Below are 6331 nucleotides of genomic sequence, written 5' to 3'. Positions count from 1 at the left end.
GGGGAATGCCTTGGCAGGAGAACAGCCACCTCTTCATGCAAAACAGAGATGAAGAAGGAGGAGAGGGTGGGAGATGATGTCAGAATGATGTGAGATGAGGAGGAGTCGGGGAGAAGACAAGTGAACTCTTCAATATTTTTTTCTGATATATGTGGCAAGGTCCTCCACTGAGAGGGTGGGGGCAGGGAGTGCCATGGGAAGCTTAAGCAGGATGAAAAAATCGGAAAAGCTGCTATGTTAAATGAGCTAGTGAGACAAATGAAAATCCCAAGAGACAATTTCCGGGTAAGTAATAATCAATTTATTTATTAGACTAACCAGCAATCAATAAATTGATGGTCAGTGGATTCTCTGGGTAACCATAGACACCAAGAGAAATCCTGAAAAGCCTTAAATCCCTTCGGAAAGAGAATTCCCTTGACAAATAAAACAAACCTTGATTGGTAGACATTTAATGAGGAGATAGGCTAAAAGTCTTCAGCTCTTCCTGCTGATCATGAGACTCAGCAGCCTCCAACAATCTAGGCAGGGGAAGTCATTTCCATCCAGAGCTCTCTGGCTAGTTTTCTCCTTCACTTGCTGGGTCACCCTAACTAATAGAGGAGATCAAGGACAGAGATTGCTTTCCCCAGGACAAGGGCTAGCCCATTTTGGATTCTGTTTATACTGTAAACAGAAATTAAGTCTCTTCCTTGGTTGGAGTTCTAACCCCAAATTGACCTAACTTGTTCTTTGAGGGCTAGGAACAATGTCATGGATCAGCCATGCCCTTCACAGACTGACTGCCCTTAACTGGATTTAGCCCACTACAGAAAATAAAGGAAAAAGGGTGGATCACAATTAATAATTAGTTATTAATATAGTAGTATAATATTAATTTCTCTCACTAGTGAGTCATTGGGGGAAAGGGTTTAAAAGGATTGCCTTGCTGCAGTGTCTTTGTATCCCTAGCATCTAATATCTTTGCCTTGTACATAGTAGGTACTTAATAAATGTTTTATGAATTGAATTGAATCATCTAGGCCAACCTCATTTTACAGAAAAAGAAACCAAGTCTCAGAGAGAAGTGCCTTGTTCAAGGCAACACAGGTAATCATGTTCATATTTATTAAACCTTGTTCAAACACTGGAGATTTAAATACGAATAAAAATAAAGACAGACACTGCCTTCAAGGAATTTACAATCTAATACCTGAAGACAACACACAAAAGATAGCTAAAATTGGGAGTCAGGGGAAGGGGGATAGGGAGAGGTGTCCATGATGGAGAAGTTCAAAGAGGTTCAAAAGCAGCCCAGCTGCTGGGTTTTAAGGTACTAAGTGTCAGAGTCATGATTTGAACTCAGTTTCTCTGACTTAAAACCCAGTAGCTCTTTTCACTACTAAACACTGTCTACCACTCTCTGCCTCAGTTTCCTCATCTATAAGATGGAAGCGATAATAGCTCTATGCCACGATTCACAATGTGATCAGAAGGATAAAATAAGGTCTTGAATGAGAGAAGTTTTATAAATCTTAGAGTCTCCCAGCAAAGTCACAGAATATTATCATTCTATACAATGAACTAACTCATGCACTATCCTGAGCTTTGGGGCATACAAAGATGAAAGATAATATTGGTCCTGCCTTAAAGAGCTACTGTGGAGGGGAGATAAGACACATAAGGAAATCCTTAACACAAGGCAGACTATGCCAAGCTCCCCGAGGACAAACTAGAAAGAGAGTGTCAGGAAAGCTGGGATCTCATCAGTTCACCTTCTGCAAGAGGATGTTCCCAGTCCTCCCACTCCCCACTCCCTTCCCACACGCGTTGTCATTTGCACTGCTGCCTCCCTCTCTTAGAATAAGAGATCACAGAGGGCAAAGATGGTGGTACTGCACAATGTCTCACACATAATGAGCACTTGATAAAAGCTTGTTGACTGATGTACTGAATCAAGAACCTTGAAGGAAACTCAAGTTCTCTCCAAGTGTCTATTGCCAAACTGTGTGATGTCAAGGCACTCAGCCTATTTAGCAATTTTACTTTCTTTTCCTCTAGAGAGCAGAAACCAAGGGTTACAAAGTAGAGGGTTCTTTACAAATATGTGTAAACACTCCTCTGGGAGCATAAAGACAAGAAGTGACACCTTGGACCCAGATCCAAATGAACAGATTCCAAAGGGTTAATTAACTTACACAACTGAACACCACACTTGAGGAGTTTCTTAGACAATATGATCTTCAAATATCCCAAACATGAAAGTCGGAAGTGTTGAACACAGTACCGGTTCTGCTTGAGCAAAGTGATGGAGGCAGCCAGAATCCATTCATCAGCATCACGACACTGATTCTTAAGAGCTTTGGTCACCTGCTCAGAAGGAATGTGGCGCCGCTGGCAAAAGCCCATCCCAGCCACCATACTGGCTTGCTGCACATGTGCCTGGTAAGCTCCAATCTCAGCAAGCTCAACAGCTGGCCCTTCCAAACACCCTTGGCACTGCATCCACTTTGCTCTGAGCGCACAGGGTCCTCTTTACCATCCATCAACATGTTCTATTTTTCATGACAGCAAATGTCCTTAATTGTCAGCTGTGCATCCCTATGTAAAGAGGAGGACCAGGATGGCTCCTTCATGTCAGTGGCCAAGGACCTCAGGCAGCAAAACCCCACCTGCATCTAAAAGCTAGCGTGAATGCACAGAACAGAGACAATGCCCTCAGAGTGGGTAAGATGTCTATCCTTGGTTAAGGAGGGCTCTGCCACGGAAGGGTGATCCTAGCACTGGGGGTGGGGTATGTGAGGGCTACTATCCAGCTGAAAATGATCTAGAATAAACAGGAAAGCAGATCAGGGTTCACACAACAGAACACAGCACACCTGCATCCAGGGGCATGCTGGAGTCAGCTTAAACTGTTAAATATGTGAATATTTACTCCTCTACAGATCATGGCTTGATTTATTGTTCCGTTGATTATCTAGACCAAAGAAAATAGTGGTAATGATGGAAATACTAAGAAAGAAAATGGTGATAATACAGATTCAATTTAAAAGTGTTTCCCCAGAAAGCAGGGTTGATAAACATTGGTCAGCACCCCTTTGCTGGCTGCCTCCCACTCACAAAATGCCTATCAAAGTAAATTGCTTCCAACTCTTTGTTAAACTCAAATCTTCTCCAATCAGGATCTTCTCTCTGTCCCATATCATAGCTCCTCACCTTCTCTGTCCTCTCTTCTTCTTCAGTCCCTTCAATCATGTCAGACTCTTCATGACCCCATTTGGGGTTTTCTTGGCAAAGATACTGGAGTGGTTTCCCATTTTCTTCTCCGGCTCATTTTACAGATGATGAAACTGAGGCAACCAGGATTAAGCGACTTACCCAGGGTCACCCAGCTAGTAAGTGTCTGAGGCTGGATTTGAATTTAGGAAGATGGGTCTTTCTGACTCCAGGCCCAGTGCTCTGTGCACTATCCATCCTCTGTAGAGCTTTGGTTATCCAAATGGCACTTCTCATACAGCTCCTGCCTCCTGCTGCTGGATCCTTGGCTTGGTAGGCTTTGTGTGACTTTGATCCACCTCAAGCTTCTGCCTCACTGCCTCTCTAATCTCCCTAAACCACGGGTGGGGAACCTGTGGCGTTGAGGCCACATATAGCCTTCTAGTTTCTTGGGTGCAGGCTTTTGACTGGGTCCAAGTTTAACAGAACAAACACTTTCATTAAGGGGATTTGTTCTGTGAAGTTTGGATTCAGTCAAAGGGCTAGACTTGTGGACCACATGTGGCCTGGAAGCCACAGGTTCCCCACTCCTGGCCTAGACCTGTCCTCATTCCACAGTTCTACTGACCTCGGAATCCAGGAAGATTCTTGTCCATGTCCTCCCATAGATCCCCCCCAGAGGCACTCCTTCCCTCAGGCTATTTTAATATTTTGTGAGTACCCAAGATCCCTGTGAGATCACTGTATATTACCCCCTTTTAGAAATGATAAAACTGAGAAAGGTTTGATGATTTGCCCAAGGTCACATAGATGATAAATAACTAGAAATTGAAGGCAAGTTTCCACTCTATAGCACTGTATCTTATTCTCTCCAAGGATCAAGAACTATGGGAAAGGAAGTGAGGCAAGGTAAAAAAAAAACTAGCTTATTTACTTTATTTTACTTTATTTACTTTATTTACTTATTTACTTTATTTACTTTACCACAATTTCATTTCAATAAATCATAGAAAAATCATAGAAAAATTTTAAAAATAACTATTTTGTGAGTACCAGGGCTGCCCATTCATTATCTGGCCTCCTGGTAGAGACTGCCTCACCTCTCTTTCTGATTGCAAATTAATTTCACTTCTTACTAGTAAGTTCTGGTTGTGAATATTACAGTCAACTTACCCTCATCATACAACAAGTGGATCGCCCTTTGTTCTAAGAAACTTGCTCCCCTCGACTCACAGAGTAAGCAAACAGACCATGAAAATAATTCCAGTGTACACACATGACCATCTGTTGCAAAAGATGACGCAGAGAATCCTAAGAATGGCCTCCAAGCCAAGCCAAACTGGCAAGGATGTTGGTGCTCAGTGGCTTCAATGTAGTTGACATTTTTCCTCTTTTCTATTTTTTAGGTGAGGAAAGTTTCAGATTTTCAGGTTTTGGCTGGAGGTGAGAGCATTGGAGAAGAGCTTTTGAAGTCCAGCTTCAAGCAAAGCACCTGGGGGAGCCAGAGCCATGAGCCCCTACCAGCAGAGAGCTTTTGAAGTGGCCAGGCTAGTGGTGATGAAAGTCAGGCATTGAGAAAAGGGAGTACAATGAGCAGGCATTCTAAAAAAAAAAAGAAGTAATGAAGCTTTTGGACTCTACAGGCTCTGGCTCTGGGCTAAAACAGGACAACAGTTCTAAAATTCTTTGTTTTCTGAAATGCTGGCTGTGTGAAAAATGGCTCCTCTGGGTAGTTTAACAGATTGGACAGGCTTAGATTAGAAGGCCCTAGAGGACAGGCATTGTGTTTGCTTATGCCCTTTTGCACAATGCCACATCCAAATGCAGATGGAGGCTTAGAGCATATCAACAAATGTTTATTAGAAGTCAGTATTCAGTGGAAAGAGCTTTAGTGTTGACAGCCAGGAAAAAAGAGGCAGAGTGAGCCAGTAGAGTGAAAACCTTGGATTTGGAGTTGGAGAACCAGGGTTCTAATCCTACCTTTGCCACTTATCTACCTGTGCTACTTGGGTAGGAAATTTTATTTCTCTCAGAGTCATTTTACTCACTTGTAAAATGAGGAGGTTAGACTAGATGGCCACCAGGGCCCATCCCATTCTAAATCTATGATGCTAATATCTGAGTTCAAGTCCCAGCTTCCCCTGCTTCCTAGCTGTATGACCTTGGAGAAATAGTTCTGTCCCTCTGAACTTCAGATTAGTCACTGGTAAAATGGAGATAACCCCTTAATTTAGGTTTTGAGGCTCAGACAAGATGTTTTATGTGAAAACTCTTGCAAACTTCACCTGCTTTGGAAATGTGAGTTTATTCAATATCTGCTGTGTACAAGGTTTAGTGCTGGGCACTGAGTGGGACACAAAAAATGTTTGACACATTTCCTCATGAAATTTTCCATCCAGGTTATAGGACTGGCTGAATTAGAGCTGGAAGGAACCCTAGACATCACTTACTCTAATCTTACTCATTTTACAAATGAGGAAACCAATGCCCAAAGAGATGCAGGGGCTTGCACAGAGTCATCACAAAGGTAGCACAACTAGGATGAGGAGGAGGATTTTTTTTTCAAACAAAATCTCTAATTTCATCCATATGAGGAATGACCAGTAAGGAAGCTCTTTTGACCAATGGATATGGCTCCTCTTAGGCAACTTAAGAGTGTTAGAGAGTTGCCTGAAGTGCTGAGTGCCTTGTCCTGGGTCATAATGCCCAGGCAGTGAGAGGCAATGACTGAAACCATGTTCCTGATTCCTAAGGCCAGCTCTCTATCTACCATGATATAATATTTCAAGTAATATTTGTTATAATAGATTATATTGTATTATACTAATATTAGGGCAGCAAGGTGGTGCAGTGGATAGAGCACTCAGCCTAGAGTCAGAAAAACTCATCTTCTTGAGTTTAAATCTGGCCTCAGACACTGACTGTGTGACCCTGGACAAATCTGTTTGCCTCAGTTTCTTCATTTGTAAAATGAGCTGGAGTAAGAAATGGCAAACCACTCCAGTACCTTTGCCAAGAAAACCCCAAAAGGGGTCACAAAGAGTCAGACGCAATTGAGATGACCAAACAACAACAAATTTTGCTATATTATATCATATTATATTATGTTATATATTATGTTATGTTATATTATATT

Source organism: Trichosurus vulpecula, chromosome 6 (genome assembly GCF_011100635.1).
Source record: "Trichosurus vulpecula isolate mTriVul1 chromosome 6, mTriVul1.pri, whole genome shotgun sequence".
Lineage (NCBI taxonomy): Eukaryota > Metazoa > Chordata > Mammalia > Diprotodontia > Phalangeridae > Trichosurus > Trichosurus vulpecula.
This window is presented reverse-complemented; position numbering follows the sequence as displayed.